This window comes from Manis javanica, chromosome 6 (assembly GCF_040802235.1).
Source record: "Manis javanica isolate MJ-LG chromosome 6, MJ_LKY, whole genome shotgun sequence".
NCBI lineage: Eukaryota > Metazoa > Chordata > Mammalia > Pholidota > Manidae > Manis > Manis javanica.
In genome coordinates, this window is record NC_133161.1 from 105,796,873 (window position 1) to 105,816,300 (window position 19,428).

Consider the following 19,428-nt stretch of genomic DNA (forward strand, 5'->3'; position numbering starts at 1 on the left):
GTCTACTAAATGCAATATAGTTCTTGAAATAAAAAAATATTAAAAGTGCTAACTGCACCATGAAAATTCACTTAGCTCATGTTTGCTAACCTGAGTGTGGCATGGTTAAAGAATAATTCCCAGAACTGTTTCTGTGTGGCTCTTTACTAGGGAGAGGAGGTGACCTAGCAGTGTGACCTGAGACCCACCAAGGCACTGAGAAGGCAGGACACCTGTTTTCAGCTTTGTCTCCAAGCAGAGAATCACTGTCCACATCAGTACTGGACTGCGGGGAAAAGCACTGCCTGCTTATAACCTTTTGTCCCAGAATAACCACATGGCCCTTCCTTGGGGCTGTATGCTAAGAATACAGTACGTTGATGGCCTGGGGCTGGCTGAAACCCAGGCCTGCTTAATCCATGGAAACATCTTGTTGAGGGGTAGACCCCTCAGACCAAGGTTTTATGACTTGGAGGTGTGTTGGTCCCTCCCTGCCTGTGGCCCACAGACAGAGGGGAGATGCGATGAGATATCGAAGACCTGAAAGGACCAGCCAGGGGCCTCAAGGCGTAAAAGTGCAAGAGTAGTGCTGAGAGGGCACCCTTCATATTTACTGAGCACATAAATGTTAACAACAATAGAATTCTCTGTGGGGGACTTAATAGGCAACCATTAACTAACTCTAAACTTAATCCTCTGCAGTCTCCAGTATCCTGGGGCACAATGTCTTACGTGGTATTGAAACAATAGCAACGGCAATTAGGTCACAGAAACTGTTTTGGTCTTGTTTGTTCTGTTTTTGATCATGTATCAGGAATTACAGGAAAAATAATCAAGTCCTATATGATTATACATTTGATTTCTATACTGGATTTATATATTAATCCCACAGGGGTGGTTGCACCAGAAAGATCCTTCTAGCAAAGCATGCAGTCTGCCCCCTCACCCCATACAAGCAGTTCCCTCACTTTCCACAACAGCCGTGCGCAATCTCATCCAGCCAGCGGCTCCTGGACTGCCTGTACGTATAGGCCCAACAAACCCTCATCTCTCTCTATGGCATCACTGGGTCTCTCCTTCCGTCTTTTGAGCACTTTCCCATAGCAACTCGCCAACCTGGGCGTATGGTCACACATGGATTAAACAGCTTGGCCCATCCCTTTGGGCCACCGAAACATCAGTGAGAAATCACACATCACTGGGAAGCTGGCAAAATGCTTCTTTAGCGGGATAATCAGAAGTCATTCAGGACATTTCTTTTTTTTTTATTTTTTTATTTTTTATTTTTATTTTGGTATCATTAATCTACAATTACATGAAGGACATTATGTTTACTAGGTTCCCCCCTTCACCAAGTCCCCCCCACATACGCGTTCACAGTCACTGTCCATCAACATAGTAAGATGCTGTAAAATCACTACTTGTCTTGCCCCCCACCACCACTATACATGTTAATCGTAATGCCCCCTTTCTTTCTTCCTGCCCTGATCCCTCCATTCCCTCCCGTCCTCCCCAGTCTCTTTCCCTTTGGTAACTGTTAGTCCATTCTTGGGTTCTGTACTTCTGCTGCTGTTTTGTTCCTTCAGTTTTCTTTTGTTCTTATACTCCACATATAAGTGAAATCATTTGGTACTTGACTTTCTCCGCCTTGCTTATTTCACTGAGCATAATACCCTCAAGCTCCATCCATGTTGTTGCAAATGGTAGGATCTGTTTTTTCCTTATAGCTGAGTAATATTCATTCAGGACATTTCTTACCTAGTTGGCAGAAATACTTTGATAGGCCCATGGGGTGGGGCCTCCATGGGACAAGTTCTGGTGACAACAGATCCCTAATGTGCCACTGGGGAGGCAGGTCTGGTGCCGGGGGGGTTCCACTCTTCTCCATTCCTTCCCCATCAGCGCTGAGGCTTGTTCTCCAGAAGGGCACTGACCAAAGGCAATACCCACTCCAGGGCACCAAATCCTCCTTTGCCCCGTGGGATACGGAGCCAAGCACAAGTGTTTCACTGGCCATGGCATCTGGACAAGGTGCCCCCAGAGTCCAGAAAGGACAGACCAAGGAAGCAGTGCCCCTTGTCAAGTTCTGTCTCAGCAAGGCTAGTTGAGACTGAGTATAACACCTTACACTTACACATGGGGAAAAAGTCCACATTTGATTTGATAAAGGTAAAATTGAATTTTCCCACAGAAACAGTATTGTAATATTAAGATGTATATTTGACCAATAGCATTATACAAAATATTTTGAGTAGGCATGCCAGTAATTACATTCGTTCACTCCTTGTACTTTGCTCTAGGGTCTAGGTTGGATCTGAAACACTCTTCATGAATAAGATTGTGTTACTAAGGAAATATGCCAAAACACTGTTTTGTATTTGGACTAGACACAGAAACTTCTTGTTTTCCAAAACGGTACAAGCCAGAATTGCATTCCAAAGACTCTCTTTTTCCATTTCCCATCAGCAATTAAAAAAAAAAAAGCTGCAGTTCTATTCCCCCTCTCCCAGCAGAGGCACAGTCTGCCTCTCGCTCTTACCACCTGATGTCCTGAGCACCAGGGAGGTGAGGTCAGAGCAGTGCTGGAATACGAAGGTTCTCCCCTTTCTGCTGACATCCCTGCCTCCACTCACTGTGTGAACGCCCTCCCGCTGCCACAAACATCTGTTCTGAAGCTTTAGGAAGAATATCAGTGCCCCCATCCAGGGCCACCCGAGGCACTCACAATGCAAATACGGGTTATTGCCTCTGTCTTTGCCCCTGAAAAGACTGATACCTTCCAAGGCAGTGACCACTGTCTGTGAATCTTCCTGACAACAGGTACCATGCTTGGCACAAGGCTCGAGTTCAGGCAACGTTTTAAAATCGAATGAATGAGTGAACAAGCCATTTGCAAAGATTGAGTCTGGGTAGTGTACCTTACCAAGGTCTGTATGACCTTGCCAAGGGTGGCCAGAGATTTCAGGGAGTAGCTGACTGGAAGGTCGCCAACAGAAGGACTGCCAGCCCTGGGCAGACATCCTGGCATCAAGGCAAGAGAGGCGTCTGCACTTGATCCTGGGCAATACCGACCACTGAAATCCAGGTCCAGAGATAAGAAGGCCCTAGGCCAAAAGCTGCTGGAAGTTTCCCCAGACGGCAAGAGAAGGATTAGGAGTCTACAAGTATTAGGGGCAGTGTTCCAGCGTTTTAGGCTTTTGCCCACGGTCCTGATGCCAGCAGGAGAAAGGCTGGTGTGTGGGTACCTGGGCCAGTGCAAAGTCAGAGACTCATGGAAGAGAGTTGGAGAACCCTTCATAAGCTCGGCAGGCCAGACACTCAGGAGTTCAATGCATTTTCGCTTCTGATAATTCAGCTTTGTCCTCTCAAAAGTCCAAAATCACTTGAATAAACAATGGATTGTTTTTTACAAAAAAGTACAACTCCAGTATTGCGTCACACATGTGGCCAGCATGGTCCTGGGTCAGGATTGCAAATTAATAGAAAACGTTTTTAGCCCCCTGCCTCCTCACTTCTGTACCCTTCTCCCATTTCCCATCACTCCCTACCTTTCAAGGACTCAGCCTCCCCTTAGCCAGGTCTGTCCTTGGTGTGCTACAGAAAAAGGTGACTTCTCTGCCTCGTGTCTCTTGAGTCTCAAACAGTTGTTAAGGAAGAAAGAAAGTTCATATTTCTAATTGATTGATTCACACTGAAGTGGGAATAACTCAGGTTTAAAGTTACGGGCAAGATTTTTATATTTAAACAATATCTACCCTTTAGTGAATGCCTGAATTAGTGCAAGAATTTGAGGGGATATTTCCGGGAAGAACATCTCCCAGGCCATGCCTGTTTCTCACATGCAAGGGCAGAAGCGAGCACCTTAGGGTGCAAGTCTGAAAAGTTGCTCATGTAGGTCTGGGAATCTACAATCTATGGAATCTAGGCTATTTTCTCAGTCACTCTTTGAACTCGGAACTTGATTTACTCTCTTCCCTAGTGACTGCTGTTCTGAGCTTTACTCAGACCTGGATTTAAGGACTGAAAAACAAAAGGAATCGCTGACCTCAAAGTTTTCTTGAACTTCTAAATCAAATAGATTGTTATTGTGTTGTGTAACCACAGCCCACAAAATATTAAATGGCTTGAATTAAATTATAACAATATGTATAAAAGGCTAGAAGATGTTTTACATTCTTACTTAGGTTTATCAAAGTAGGTTGAACACATTCGCCACTTATTCAGAACATTTTTGGTGGGTAAGACAGAGGAATTGTTACTTATGTATCAGGCATGTTAGTGTTTTGGAGATAACCCCAGATAAAAGAAAAACAATCAGATAAAAGGACGAAATAGCTATTAGCATGTTTTTAGCTATGAATCAATTATGAAAAAATTACATAATTTGGCAAAGTGGGAGTCAAAGAAGAAGCATGGATGGACATATTTCCAATAAACTCAGCCCATTAAAAAGTTTACAAATGGAAGCAAGAGCCACTTGCATTGAATGTTTAACACATCCTATCTTGCCTCAGTCTAATTTCACCTAATAAACACTGTTGACTAAGTAGATTTAAGTAATTGAAGATACAAGGTGTATCTTAACATTCAGTTTTTCTGTTTTCGCATCTTTTTTAAACAGTTTTGTTTCTACATGATGTTTTCCATTATTCTGAGGGATATTTTTTATTTAAAACCCCATGATGACTTTCAAGGTACACCTTGATAGAGAAGCAACCAGCTGCTGTGTACCATACCTTGCTTGTTATGGAGCCCATCATCACAACAGCTCTGACCAAGGTAATAACCACCTATCCCATTGTGGGGTGGGTGAGAGACTGGACCCAAAGGCTACGGAGTGGTGTGGCACAGACACCTACACCGGCCAAATGGGGCACATAATTACAGCAGTGCAGTGCCCTCTCTACTAGCATCTTAAGTGGAGAACTCCAACGCTTATTGGGGCCAGTGACCTAATCCAGTGGAAAGCAGGAAGAACTTCCTTTTGAGCCATTGGTATCAGAGAGTCCTTATCTGGAGGGAAAAGTCCCTATACCTGAAGATGGCTGGTTTTAAACTTTATTTCTTCCTTTGACTGATTTTGGTTTTCACAGGTTGTGGGTAAAATTGTAGTAATTCCAGGACATCTCACCTGGCTTTAGTACATCTGCATATCAATAGGCATTCGGAGGTGGAAAGAAATATGGCTTTAGTGCATTTGCATCATTCCTCAGGGGTGGAGAGAAGTTCATCTTCACATCAGTGGGTACTTACCTGGGCAAGGAGGGCTTATCTGTACCTGAGAGGGGAGGGGAGGGGAGGCCAGTTTTGCTGCTGCTGGAGGAGGAGAGAGAGAGGGGCTGGACTCAGTTTGTCAGCTATAAATGGATTTTAAACTTTATGTCTCCCTTTGACTCATTTTGGTTTTTAGAGGACTTTCCTTTGTCCCCAGGATTTCCTTTCTCACAGACTTACAACTAGTCACCATCTGACATCTTATTTTATTAGTTTGTTGTTTGTCGTCTCTCTCCCTTTGCAAAAACCCAAGAGGGCTGGAGTTACCTGTTTTGTGTACTGATATGGCCTCCTTTGCCTACAACAGCAACTGGTACAAAGAGGCACTCAAATGTTTATTGAAATGCAAAATGTATAAGGCAATGTTTGACTAAAGGATATGACCGAGAAAATCCTTTTCCCCTTTAAGACACATTTTTTTAACCGTTCAATGAACATTATAAATTTATTGTGGTATCTTTTTTGCCTTGGCTAAATTCAATACTCAAATGAAGTAATTTCATTATTCTTTGTTTAAGTATTGGCTAAATGCTAGTTAATATTTCTATTGACAAAGATTTTCAAGGAATGAAGTAGCTGATTCTAGACAGAAAAGAAGTCCAACTGAAACAGGTAACATTGTGATCACTAAAACTTACTATTCCCTTTTCAAGAAGCTAAGAATTAAATTAGCTCAGTGGGTCTCAAAGCCTGGTGCCTATAAGATAAGCACCTTCAGCGAGCCCCAGGGGCTGCTCAGGAATGAATATTCTTGGGCCCCACCTCCCAGCTGCTGAATCAGAAACTCTAATGGACCCAGTGATCTGTATTTTACTAAACCCTCCAGGTAATTTGGATGCACAGGAAGTTTGAGAACCATCAAATTAGATAAAACACTAAGATTTTAATGAAAGAGACTATGTCAAAATCATTTTTCTTTGGTGTATTAGGATATATTTTTGTCTCAGTGTTAAGTCTTTGGTGAGAGACCAGGGACAGACGCAGAAACTTTGCATAGCAAAACTGCCTGACACACCCTCTCTGCACCTGTGAGTGGACTCTGCAATCCCAGGAATCAGGAAGAGCAAGCCCATGCACGTTATTGCTATAATATCTGAATTTTAGAATAAAGATAATCTTAGGGAGACAAATAAAATTTCACCATTCTCAGGAGGTACATTATCATGAAAACGGTTGGTACCAATTCATTTTTTACCGCTGAGTATTCTACTGAGGAGGACAGATATTTGGAGTGTGAGGTACTCTGGGATAAAATGTAGCAAAAGACTATTTGGCTTCCTTATACACGCCTAATGGCTATTTCCAAGTTTAGGGAAACGTTTCTTTCTTGCTGAGAAGATGCGTTCTTACCCATCTTACCATCTTTTTTACCAATTCAGAGTAGCTACCAAAGCATCAGAGTGAACCCCTGGAGAACAGGCTGCTGTGCAGACAGGAGACACCTATAATTCTTGTTTATCAGAGTTCTTTTTCAGAGGAAGTCCCAGAATGCATTAGTCTAAAGAGTACTCCTAAGGTCTTCCAAAGAGCAATTAATAAAATAAAATACATAAACAAAACAAAGCTAATAAAGGGATTCAGTTGCTCTTACAGTTCCCTTGATTCATTTGTTTGCCTTTTCACTGCTATGCTTATGTGTAAGTCTGGGGAGAGGAAATCCCAGGGCAAAACACCTCTAAAAACCAAAATGAGTCAAAGGGAGAAAGAAAGTTTAAAATCCATTTATTTCTTACAAACTGCAGTCTGAGGCCTTCTCTCTTTCCTGCTACAGCAGAAGCAAAACCAGCACTAACCCTCACCTCTCAGGTACAGATAAGCCCCACACCCCCATTGCCCAGGTAATCACCCATTGATACGGAGACAACTTCCCTGCACCCCTGAGGAATGATGCAAATGCACTAAAGCCATACTTCTCTCCACCCTTGAGAACCTGTTGATATCCAAGGGAGATATTCTGGAAATATTAAAATTTTATCCACAGGCCACCCTTCCAGGAGTATCATCTTACAATTTACGTGATTTCTCCTCTTCTGCCCAAACTAATGACATACAATAGCAACAGCAATAATACCATGATAATCCTCAAGTCAGAGGATTCAGCCTATGCAGATTAAGTAAATGTACTTTACAACACAATGTGTCACTAAGCACAAAATATGCTTCTACATTTGTTTACTCATTCCTAACAACCATGCTGGATTACTTACAAAACTTTTACCAAACATTAGACAGAGTCATGCCTCTCTTTAAGCATCTTTTTCTTGGAAACAGCAAGACAATCATGATAATTCTCAAGCCAGAGCATTCAGCTAGGTTCAAAGTCCCATGCAGATTAAGTCCAAAGCTCATCCATTCCAGCCATCATGGGGCAGCTGCAGCCAGGGGGTGCATCCAGGACACAAGGACTATAGAAGCAAATAACTGTGATTTTGAGGGACCATTTTGCTGTTATTCCAGGAATACACAGGAGGCCAGCTTCCAGGAATTTTCCCCAAGATGCCAGAAGAACCAGCCATCACCGGTCCATGTGTCAAAATGTCCAGGGCCACGTCCACTTTATTTCTAATTGCTGCACCCATCCTTGCAACACATTTTCAATAAAGTGGGTGCCTTGATCACTCTCAGTCACTGGCAATCAGCCATATACTGCAAAGAGATGCTCTAGGCCCCTCTTGGGGGTTGCTGATCTGCACAATGTGCAGGGCACTCCTTCTGGGCTTGGCTGATTTCTTCAAAGGTCAATGGCAAGCCCTACTCATGGGCTACATCCCACATTGTCTTTTGCCCTGCATGCAACAAACACTGATGTAGCCATTGGGCCACATCAGAGGCTGAATTTCCTTCTAGCCAGTGCACCTTGGCCAATGCATCTGCTTCATCATTCCCTGCGATGCCAAAGGCAAAAGGCCAGTCACAAGATATATGGTAGGTATCTGTGCCACACCATTCCATGGCGTTTGGGTGCATTCTCTCACCCACCCTGCGATGGGATAGGTGGTTATTACTTTGGTCAGGGCTGTTCCAGCAATGGGCTCTGGTGCACAGCAGCCAGTTGCTTCTCCATCAAGATGTACCAGACCTCCGCTCATTTCAATAGTTGTGACCAGGCTCCAGCCAGCAGCAGGAGCAGCAGCAGTGGCAGAAACATTAGCCTTAGGCTCAGGTCACACGCTGCGGTCAGCGCAGCCAGCAGGGGTGGGAGGGGATTCCACAACCACCAAAGTGTAAACACACGTCCCTTGTCACAAGTGCCATTTTCCCCCATAATTTCCAGGGGCGGCCCTCCCAAAGGTCACCCTAATTATGACAGATTTTGGGATCAGAGGAATCCTCTTGACTAATGCCAGATTTAAGTCCAGGGAGAGGAAATCATGGAGCAAAATACCTCTAAAATCCAAAATGAGTCAAAGGGAGAAATAAAGTTTAAAACCCATTTATTGCTTACAAACTGCAGTCCAAGGCCTTCTCTACAGCAGAAGCAAAACCGGCACTACCCCTCACCTCTCAGTTACAAATAGACCCTCCTTGCCCAGGTAATTACCCATTGGTATGGAGATGAACTTCTGTCCATCCCTGAGGATATGCAAATGCACTAAAGCCATGCTTCTCTCCACCCTTGAGCACCTGTTGATATGCAGATGTACTAAAGCCAGGCAGGATATTCTGGAAATATTACAATTTTACCCACATTACGCTATTAAATTGTATTGTTTATCCTTGTTACTATAATTAATATCAGTTCGTTTATAATTTCTCATTATTTATTCCTCTTGCCACACACACACATACACACAAACACAGATGCTGTGCCTTCTGTCAGAAATATGCAGAATAAATAATGCAAGTTTGTTTCATTTAAAACAGGAAGCATTGTTTTGCTTCAAAGAGGTGGTTCCTACCCTCTGAAAACTCGAGCTATCCTGTTTTCTTTCAAATAAAAAATCTGTGTGTGTAATTCAACTCTAGTGTTTTCCTCTTTCTCTATTACCATTAGATAGGGTTTTTCGTAGATTCTGGCTTTGTGGTTTTGTGGGAATAAGATTCTTAACCATGCATTTAGAGACAATTTCTGCGCCATGTCATGACTCCATGCAGCCATACATATGAGTATCAGCTGGTAAGTCGGCCATGGAAAACAGCAGTGCTTGTCATCTCCACTTCTCCCCGAGTTCATTTCCTGCTCAGCACAACTCTTGAAATACTTCAAGCAAAACACTTCTGAGAATCCAACAAATTATGTGTTGATCTCATACATGGATCATTAAGTTCGTGGTTTGCCAAGAATTCATTTCTAGGTATCAGTGATAGAACAGTTGCCAAAAACATTGCCATTTAATGTTTCAGTTAAGAAGTAATTTATTTTCAAAAAAGATTTCCAGATGTTCAAATTCACCTTCCCTTTAAAAAGCCACATTTTTAAAAGTGAGTGACCTTGACTTGCAGCTACCCCATCAAGTTATATTGTCCCTATTGTTTAGTAAGTTGAAAGAAGGAGGCCTGTGATTTTTGCCTCGCTGTCCCTTAGCTCAGGAAACTCCCCGGTCAGTGGGCTGCGAGCCCACATGAACAAGCGAGCAGAGGCTGTTTGGGGAAGCCTGTGCCGCATCTGCTTCTAGTCCGTCGAGCCCAGGGAGGATTGCCATACTTCTGTTCGTGAGAACTTCAGATCCCACTGCCTCCCACCACCAAAGAAAGGAAAAGGCAGAACTTCTGAGTGACCTCCATCATTCCTTACAATGCTCTGTGTAAACACGTTTCTGGGGACGCAGACTGGGGTCAGAGCAGTATACCTTTACCACACTGCACTGACTGAATGAAAACATGTATGCATTCCATGGATGGGAGCTTTAGCTCCTGGGTCTAACACACAAAGTGGCTGTTAGTGGCGTGTTTATCACTTCTCTACTTGCTCCATGTAAGCAGGGACAGCCATTTTCAATGCCAAATGGGAAGATTGTATTTAGTTTATTTATGCTGAATACAGAGAAAGTTCTACCCTACATCTAAATTAAAGTTTTATTAAGCTACTGCTTGGCAGCTGCTTAAAAATATTTTAACATTAGATATAGTCACCTAGAAAAAAATTGTGTATTCATGAAAAATAAAACCTTGTGAAATGATCTTTCTCTGCAAATTAGCTAGCAATAGATATGCACTGGGTTAGTTATGGTAAATAGTATTCTGATTTATTGACATAAAGTGCACATTGCTTTTGGAGTTACTCCCCAATTAGTAGTCCTCCTCACAGTGTGGTGTAATGTCTACTGTGTAGATAACGACTCCTCCCAGTAGACTTCTGTACTCAGTGTATGCCTGGGGGACTAGGAAGCTTCCCTTTCGATGCTTGTCTGAGCTAAGAACTCCTCTGGCAGTTTACCATGATGATTAACATGTCCTTTAGACTAGCCGGACGTGGATTCAAACCAGTTCTATTTTTCACTACCTATGGGCTCTTGGGCAGGTAGCTTCATGTCAACTCATTTGTAAAACGGATGCTCTGCCTTCTCAACATCTCTGTGAGCAACAAAAGTAGAGTGCTTAGTGAGGTATTTGGCATGCAATTTTTGTTCAACAGACAGTATTTAGTATTGCAATTACTGTTATCACCAAATATATGCCATTGTAATAATCTACTGTGGGATTGTAAATAGGAATCCTTGAGTGAGAATGATTTACAAGGAAAGCATAGCCATGTCCCTTTATTCTGTCATCTTCACTGTAATTATCGTAAGCCCACTTCTGTTTTGCTAATGACACGGGTCTTTGTAAGTGCCCTTCCTCCAGGGAGAAGGTTTTCCCTTTTCATGGAGCAGATAGAAGTTAAGCGTCTTCAGCAGGCGGTCAAACAGCAGCTCCAAGTCATACATGCCCTTCCTACAGCCTTGCTCTGTTTTTGTCCCTGCGTCTACAGTCCTAAACTTCACCTGTTCCAGGGCATGTGCAGACCACAGAACATTGGATGTGAAGTGGGAAACGTCACTACCAGAACTCTGCTGCCAAGGAAAGCGCACTGTGTTTATAGGAAGCAAAGCAGTGCTGAACGATGGTGTATCCACTTTCAGCTCTGATGCCAAGGAGGAAGCAGCTCTTCCTGCCAAAAACGCTTAAAACATCCAACTCCCTGTTCATATCTGCCTTCGGCTTGGCCCAGGTGCACTTGTCCTCTATTATCACGGAAGTTATATTCTCCTGCATCTTCTTGACAACTCCAGGCAGGTATGCTCCAGAATTTTCTGTTTTCCTCAGAGGTAAGTTTTCCTGGATCAGATGACTTGTAGCTCTTCCCTTTCCTCTGTTCTCCTGCTCCTTTTGGATGGGTCCAGACTGGCTTATCTGTGTCACCGATTTTGCTCTGAGGGAATTAAGTCAGGCACAGTCTTGGCAGGGCGACCGCCTCTCATGGCATGCCAGATGACACCTCTTGTTCCGTGTAGAGTTAAGAGCACCCTCTCACTTGCAAAGTGATCCAGTTTAGAAAAAGCAACACGGTCCACCTGCATCCCAGCCCTGTGTCTCGGGCTGTGCATAAAGTCCTCAGTTGTACCATTGCTCCTCAGAGCCTCTTTCCTTCTTAACCAGACAGGACTCGGAAGAATAGGTTGCTTTGCAGCCCCCTGACTCTGTTTCTCTTCTCATTTCTTTCCCTGCCCGGAGTGTGCTGCCATTCAGTGGGATCTCTGCCAGTCCCCCTTTGCCGGGGTGCCTCTCCCTGCTGCTGCTGCCAAGGAGCCTGCAGTGCCCTGCCGTATCAGAGGGGAAAGCCTGCATGGCCCAGCACACAGTGTTTGCTGTCCACAAGCGCACTTCCCAGCTACACATTCTCGGGCAGGACTCACACCCCCTCCACTCCCTGCCAGTCCGGCTTCCTGAATACTGGCACTTCTTTGGCCTTACGCAGATCTAAGCCAATGGGGGTGACGTGATTGGAAGAAGTCACAGTATGGCCAACCCTGAGCACTGCTCTTAGTACAGGGTGGCTGCTTCATTTTATGTTCAGTGAAGCTGAAACATTTTGGCCTGAAAGACATAGTCACATTTTTCATCAGCTTTGCCACCCCCCATGTTATACTTGTTCCAAGAGTTCAGTGTGTAACTCCAACATGTATTTTTTTATATATCCTCATTCATGATGCAGTTAGTAAGAATTCTCATTGGGGCATAAGATAGCCTCCCTTTTCCAGGGATGTTGCTGATTTTTCTCTTGTGCCTGCTCATGGCCATTCATTCATCTTTCCATGAGACGATAGTAGAGGATAAATAAAACACCAGGAAATTGGCTCCAAGTTCACCCCAAATTCCCAACTCAATTAATACTTGGTTGAGTAACATTCTCCAATATTTCATTAAGATTTGTTATTCTGTATTCAGATGCTAGGTGGTTCTATGATTTTTAATCAACGCTGTTTACATGGTATGTAATAGAAACTGACATGGGCTGGGGCAGAAGTGGAATTTATGTGAAAGATCCTGGATTATCTCACAGAACCAGAGAAGAGCTCTAGGACTGAGACTTGAGGAAAGGAAGCCTGGGAAGCCCTGAGGCCTGGGCAGCAGGGTTAAAGGCTCTCTCTCCAGAGCGCTTCCCGATAGGTGGCGTGGGGTCAGCAGCATCCACTGTGTACAACAAGTCTCTAGACTCTCAGCCCCAAATTTACACATTCCTGGCACAAAATCTGACTGGCCCAGTCTGAGTCAAATATCTACTGACTGGCCTGGGGATAGGGTCACTTAACATGACAGGACAGTTGGCAGTAATGACTGTGGGGGACAGTTTTCAGAGGAGAGTTGGCATGGGGCAGCCAGCCTGAGTGCCGACTACTTCAGTTTTATGTGTGCCATCTCAGCTCCAGTTTGGGGACCAGAACTCTTTTTTAAATGTGGAAACTCCTCTAGCCTTTCCCTTGGCTGTCTCCTGCATCCACGCATCCAAGCCACCTGTGCTCTTTGCCCCAGGAAAGGCATGTGATAGCCAAAAAGAAAGATTATTTCAAGAGGAGAGTCCTTATGAGATGGTAAGGAAATTATTAACAGCGAACCTTCTTTACCAAGATTATAAAATGATTCCATGGGCTGGAGGTATATTTGAGCTGAAGGGTTACTATGAAAATGAAAATATGAGTCGCTCTCAGAAAGAGCAACCTGGCACTTTGCTCCCAGACCATGGCCCATGGGGGAGACAGAAAAACACTCTGATCTGTGGGTCTCAGACCCTCGGGGTTTCCTGGAGAGACAGGGAGAACACAATGACTCCCAAGCACACAGGAGCAGCATGGAGTGGCAGCACCTCAGAGCCCAGGGAGATCCTGAGGGTGGAGACGAGGGGCGGCCCCCTGTGGGAACTAACTGTCTGGACCCCTGGTCAGCTGGAGTGATTGACACACCTGAAGATGCCTGGGATGAAGCCGAGGATGTGTGAGTGAATGAATGTCAGGGAGCATCAGATGGTCACCCGTGACACTGTGGCACCAGGTAAACTCCCAGAATGGCAACACAAACCTGGATTAAAATTCAGCCAACCTGAATTGAAAAAGGAAAGCAAAAACAAAGAAATGTACACTTCTGGCAGGGTCCAGGTTATGAGCTGGGATTTATGTCTGTGACATTTTCTTGCTAAAACTGAAAACAAAACAAATGATCAAAAGAGAAATGGACTTGTAGATACTGAGAAGAGAGTAATGGTTACCATGGGGGTTGGATGGGTGAAATAGGTGAAGGGGATAAAGAGTCACAAAATCTCGATTATAACATAAATTAATCATGGGGTGAAACTACAGCATAGAGGATATAGTTAGTAGTAGTGTAACATCTTTCTATGTTGATAGTAAACTGGTTGGGGTGAGCATTTAATAGTTTAGATAACTGTTGAATCATTGTGTTGTATACTTGAAACCAATATAATAGTGTATATCAACTATACTTCAATAAAAATAAATAACTCAAATAGAGCTTGGGAACAAGGGGAAAATACTGAATTGCATGCTCTTGTAACTTTTTCTATACTGTGGATATATTTATATGGAATTAGGATCATTTACTTCTTGAAAGTTGGAGAGCCTCTACCACCAATACTAACTGCACATATATATAAACATAGCTTTTGTGGAAATGAACAAAATCTTGACAATAGTAGCCACATTTTATTTTAAAGGAATAGTATTATTTATTCCTTCTGCTTGTGTATCAGTATCATAGAAAGATAGTTTTTCCCTTATAAAGAAGTGATGAATATAAATATATATATTCATTGTTGACCAAGGAAAAGGACAGGCTGCACTCACGGGAGGAGTGTTTCAGCGGCTACACCTATGGATGGGGGGACATTCGAGTGTCCCCCGTGGGCATGTGGTACTGGGAAGGGGTGGACTGGGCTCCACTCCAAGAGAAAGAAAATTCATTGCTGACTGAAATGGCCTCACTACGAAGTGCTGTGGAAATGGTAAAGGATGTTGTGGTGGCCCGACAGGAAGCAGCAGGAGAAGGAGCAGTGGCCCGAGAAGCAGCAGCACAGGAAAGCCAGCAGCCAGGCACTGTGGGGCAGGCGAAGGATGTAGTGGAGCCGTCAGCCCCAGAAATGGAGGAGCGGAGGTTTATGAACAGGTCGGGAGGAAGCCCTGCCGGTGTCGAAGGCATCGGCCCCTCCTCAGTTGGAACCCCACCTGGCTGAAAGCTGGTGGAAAACCAGAGGGACTCAGCAACCATGGGTTCTTCCAGGAGAGGCACAGCCCCCTCTTCAGGTTGTGGGGCTCTCTGTGCTCTGCTTCCATCCCCAGGCTCAAGCACAGAAGGAAATACAGTCTGCTTCAGGAAGGAAGAATTTAAAGGGCCCCATGAAGGGCACGAGGACCCAGATGTGGGTTGGTTTGAAATGGCAGGAGCAGACAGAAGCTGAATGACTGGAGCTGTGGCAACAACTGAACTGGAGCAGTGGCTCCAGCTGCTGAGAAGGAAGCAGAAGCCAGAGATAAAGCAACAAGATCGGCCTGTGTGTCTGCTGGAGAGACTGGAGAAGGTGGGTAAGCCCAACCACGGTTCTTTACAATGTTCCAGCTGCCTTGCACAGGGCCCACTGCAGAGTATTGAGGGCTCAGAGATTGAGGGGTGAGAATCCTGGAGGGATGGAGTGTGGATAAAGTGAAGGTTCCTGTAGACAGGATTCTCACCTGGCCCTGGTTGGCTAGCTCACTGCACATGTGTGGGCAGTACGTTGTTACTGACTCTATAGAAAGAGCTCCACCCAGCCCTCTGGGTGACAAGGTGGCCGGGCTGTAAGGCTGCAGGGGAGCAGAGATGAGACTGGAGTGGTGGCAGCACCGAGGACAGAGACTGAGACGGCTGCGGGGGCAGAGAGGACCGGAGGCAGAGACTGGCTTGCTGCATGTAGCCTTACTCTGAGGGGACAGGATTCTAGTGACTGACCTGCCACCATGGGAATAAAGTTGGGTATAAACCCTTTCACCCCAAGAACATTCCATTGTCATTTCTTTGGTCTCATTGACTCCATAGTGAACTTGTCCAGGGCTGAAACCCATTGGCAAGAAAGGCAGACATAGCTAAAGTCTGCAGAGCAAACCAGCGGACCTGTTTGGCCAGGGAACTCAGGGCACAGGTCAGCTTGAATCTAGACAACAAAGTCTTATCAGCTGCAGAGCAGCTTCTCCCTCTGTGCCCAGGCAGGGAAGCATTCACAGCCTTGCTCACTGCTGAGTACGGCCTCCAGCCTGTCTAACCAGAGCACACACGAAGCTGTGTAGCCCGTGCAATAGTTCTGCTCACAGTGACACCTGAACAGAGAGCACAGCCTGTGGCTTTCCCATCTGAAGAGCAAAACCAGTGGCTCCACCTGACCAGGGAATTCAGCACACACTCTTACCTGCATCTGGGTGTGCAAACAATGAGCCATACTAGCCTTGGGTCCCATCCTGCTGCCCTGCCAGAGCAGGGAGGCTCATTCATAGTCTCTTGTTCTACTGAATATGGTACCCAATCCTGACCATCTAGTAAGCCTGCCAGAGACTCCTGGCAACCGTAGAAGCTTAGGATGGTTCTCTAACGAGCCTCACTTGGGGAGAGAACGAAACCAGCAGTTCTATAACTAACAACACATTTTCTGAAAAAGAGAGAAAGAAATTGATCCCTTTACAATAGCCTCAAAAACAATAAAGTACTTAGGAATAAATTTAACCAGGGAAGTAAAAACAAAAAGACACAAAGAAATAAAAAAAGACACAAATAAATGGAAAGGTATTTTGTGTTCATGGACTGGAGAAATTAACATTGTTAAAATGTTGATACTACCAAAAGCTATCTATAGAGTCAACACAACCCCTTTAAAGATTCCAGTGGTATTTGGAAGTAGAGAAAACACCCCTAAAATGTATATGGAATGACATTCACACAAAAATAAACCTCCACACATACAAATAACCAACAAAATCAGGAGGCATCACACTCCCTGACTTAAAGCTATACTATAAAGCTACAGTCACCAAAACAGTATCGCACTGGCATAAAAACAGAAAAATACACCAGTGGAACAAAATTAAGAACTCAGAGACAAACCCAAGCATACATGGTCAGCAAATATTTGACAAGGGAGCCAGGAACACTCGATGGAAAAAAGACAGTCTCTTCAATAAATGGTGCTGGGATTATTGTATATTCACATGTAAAAGAATGAAACTGGACTCCTGTTTGGCACCCTCACAAACATTAGCTCAAAATGGATTCAAGACTTACCTGTAAGGCCTGAAACCATGAAACTCCTAGGAAAGAACCTATAAATAAAGTTCCTTGACATGGGTCTTGTTAAGGATTTTTTGGATATGACACATAAAGCACAAGCAACAATATTAAAATAAAACAAGTGAAACAACATCCAACTAAGGGGCAAAAGAGACCATCAGCAAAGCAGAAAGACAGTCTGTGGGGTGGGAAGAAACACTTGCAGCCATGTATCTGATCAGGGATTAATATAGAAAACATATAAGGAACTCATATAAGTCAATAGCAAAGAAAACAAACAGCTCAATTAAAAAATGGGCAAAGGCCCTGACAGACAATTTTCCCAAGAAGATACATGTAAGGCCAAGAGGTACATGAAAGATACTCAACATCACTAGTCCTTAAGGAAATGCAAATTAAAATCACAGTGAGATATCACCTCACACGTGTTAGAATGGCTATCATCAAAAAAGATGAGCGATAACAAATGCTGGTGTGGAAGTGGAGGAAAGGGAACCCTTGTGCACTTTTGGTGGAAATGCAAATTATAAATATCTAAAATAGAACTACTATATGATCCAGCAATTCCACTTCTGGGAACATATTCAATGAAAATACAAATTCTAAAAGACATATGCACCTCTATGCTCATTGCAGCATTATTTATAGTAGTCAAGATACAGAAACAACCTCAGTGTCCATCAATGGCTGAATGGATAAAGACATTGTGGTATAATAAACAATGGAATATTATTCATCCATACAGGAAATCCCTACCATTTGCAACAATATGGATGGCCCCTGAAGGCATTATGCTAAGTGAAATAAGTCAAACACAGAAAGACAAATACACTATGATCTCATGCATGGAAAATGAAACAAAACAAAACAAAACAAAATTCATAGAAAAAGAGATCAGACTTGTGGTTACCAGAGGTGGAGGATGGGGAAGGAGGGAAGGAAGGTGATCAAAAGGTACAAACTTCTAGTTATAAGACAAATAAGTGCTGGGGACATAATGTACAACATGATGACTGTTACACACTGCTGTATGATATTAGGAAAATTATTAGTTAATCCTAAGTGTTCTCATAATAAGGAGAATTTTTTTTCTTCTTTCTTTTCTTTTTATTGTATCTATATGAATGATGGATGTTAGCTGCACATACTGTGGTAATCATTTCACCATATGTGTAAAGCAAACCGTCATGCTGTATGCTTTAAACTTGTGCAGTGATGCATGTTCATCATTTCTCAGTAAACCTGGGCAGGGTTGTAATTCCCGGCCGAAGCCCCTTAGATCCCTCACTTCCATGCATCTTTTCTGGCTCTCTTGCTCTCTTGTTCTCAAGTAAACAGTTCGATAACAGCTCGATGTTTCTTACTACAATAATCAAAGTCTCTTATAGAATCATAAAATATTACAGTTACCTGGAATGTCGTGGTCTTAAGTGTTGAGAACATTTTTAGTTTTGTAAGTATCTGTTGTTATCTGCTGTCTGATATTCATATTATACTCAGAATATACCAGAATGAGTATGAGAGACTGTGTGACTGACTATCTCAGCAAGTAAAATCAAATTGGTGTTTGTAGAATGAATGCAACAGGAGTACCTGGAATCCCAGTTTCCTGGCAAATGGGTAATGAGGGGAATCTTGATATAATACTTTTATTAATAAGGACATGGTGGGCATTGCACATGTATTTTTAAATCGCTTCAAACTGTAGCAGTTTCATTCCATTTCTCCTGCAATTAATCTCTTCTGAGTCACCTATTTCCCCTCTCTTTACTAGTTTATTCCCAACCTACAAACACGAACTGGTATCCCCAATCCTAAAATGAACAAACAAAACACAAACGAATAAAAAAGAACTTAACCTCCTCGATCTCGCATCAGCTCTTCTCCATTTTCATGCCGTCTTTCAGAGCCACGGCCTTGCTGGTGTTGCCGAGAACTGACGTCTCCCCTTCCCTCTCCCTCTCGTGTTTCCTCTGCAAGCGTCTCCAGCCAGGCTTCGGGCCCCAGCTTCTCGTCACGGCAGCTCGCGTGCAGGCCACCGATGGGCTCCGTTGTGTCGTGTCCGGCGGTCCCTTTGGCTTCCAGGCTCACTTGCTGTCTCAGCAGCGACAGGTAAAGACGAGCACCGCCTCCTTCCCCGAACTGCTCTCCTGGGATTTCCGTCCCACCGGCTCCGGGCTTCCTTCTGTGCGGCTGCTCCTTCTCGGATCGCCTCCCCTTGGCTGACAGCACCAGAGAATGCCAGACGTAATACGGAGTCGTTTTCTTCTTTACGGAAGCCCCTTCAAGACTTTATCCTGTCCTGAGGATTAAAATCCATCGATAGGCTTTTTAAGTCTGGCTTATTTCACTAAGTGAATAAAATGTTTTTGAAGTTCATCCGTGGGATTACAAGTATTCACATTTTTTCCATTTTTATTTCTGGCTAGTATT

General features: G+C 43.8%; 1 protein-coding gene across 5 annotated transcripts in view; it reads left to right on the plus strand.

Moving 5' to 3' along the window:
• The window catches only part of LOC118974070 (putative spermatogenesis-associated protein 31C2), a 149,219-nt gene that overhangs the window by 85,179 nt on the left and 44,612 nt on the right, over positions 1-19,428 (plus strand). The gene's annotated exons all lie outside the window — the stretch shown is intronic.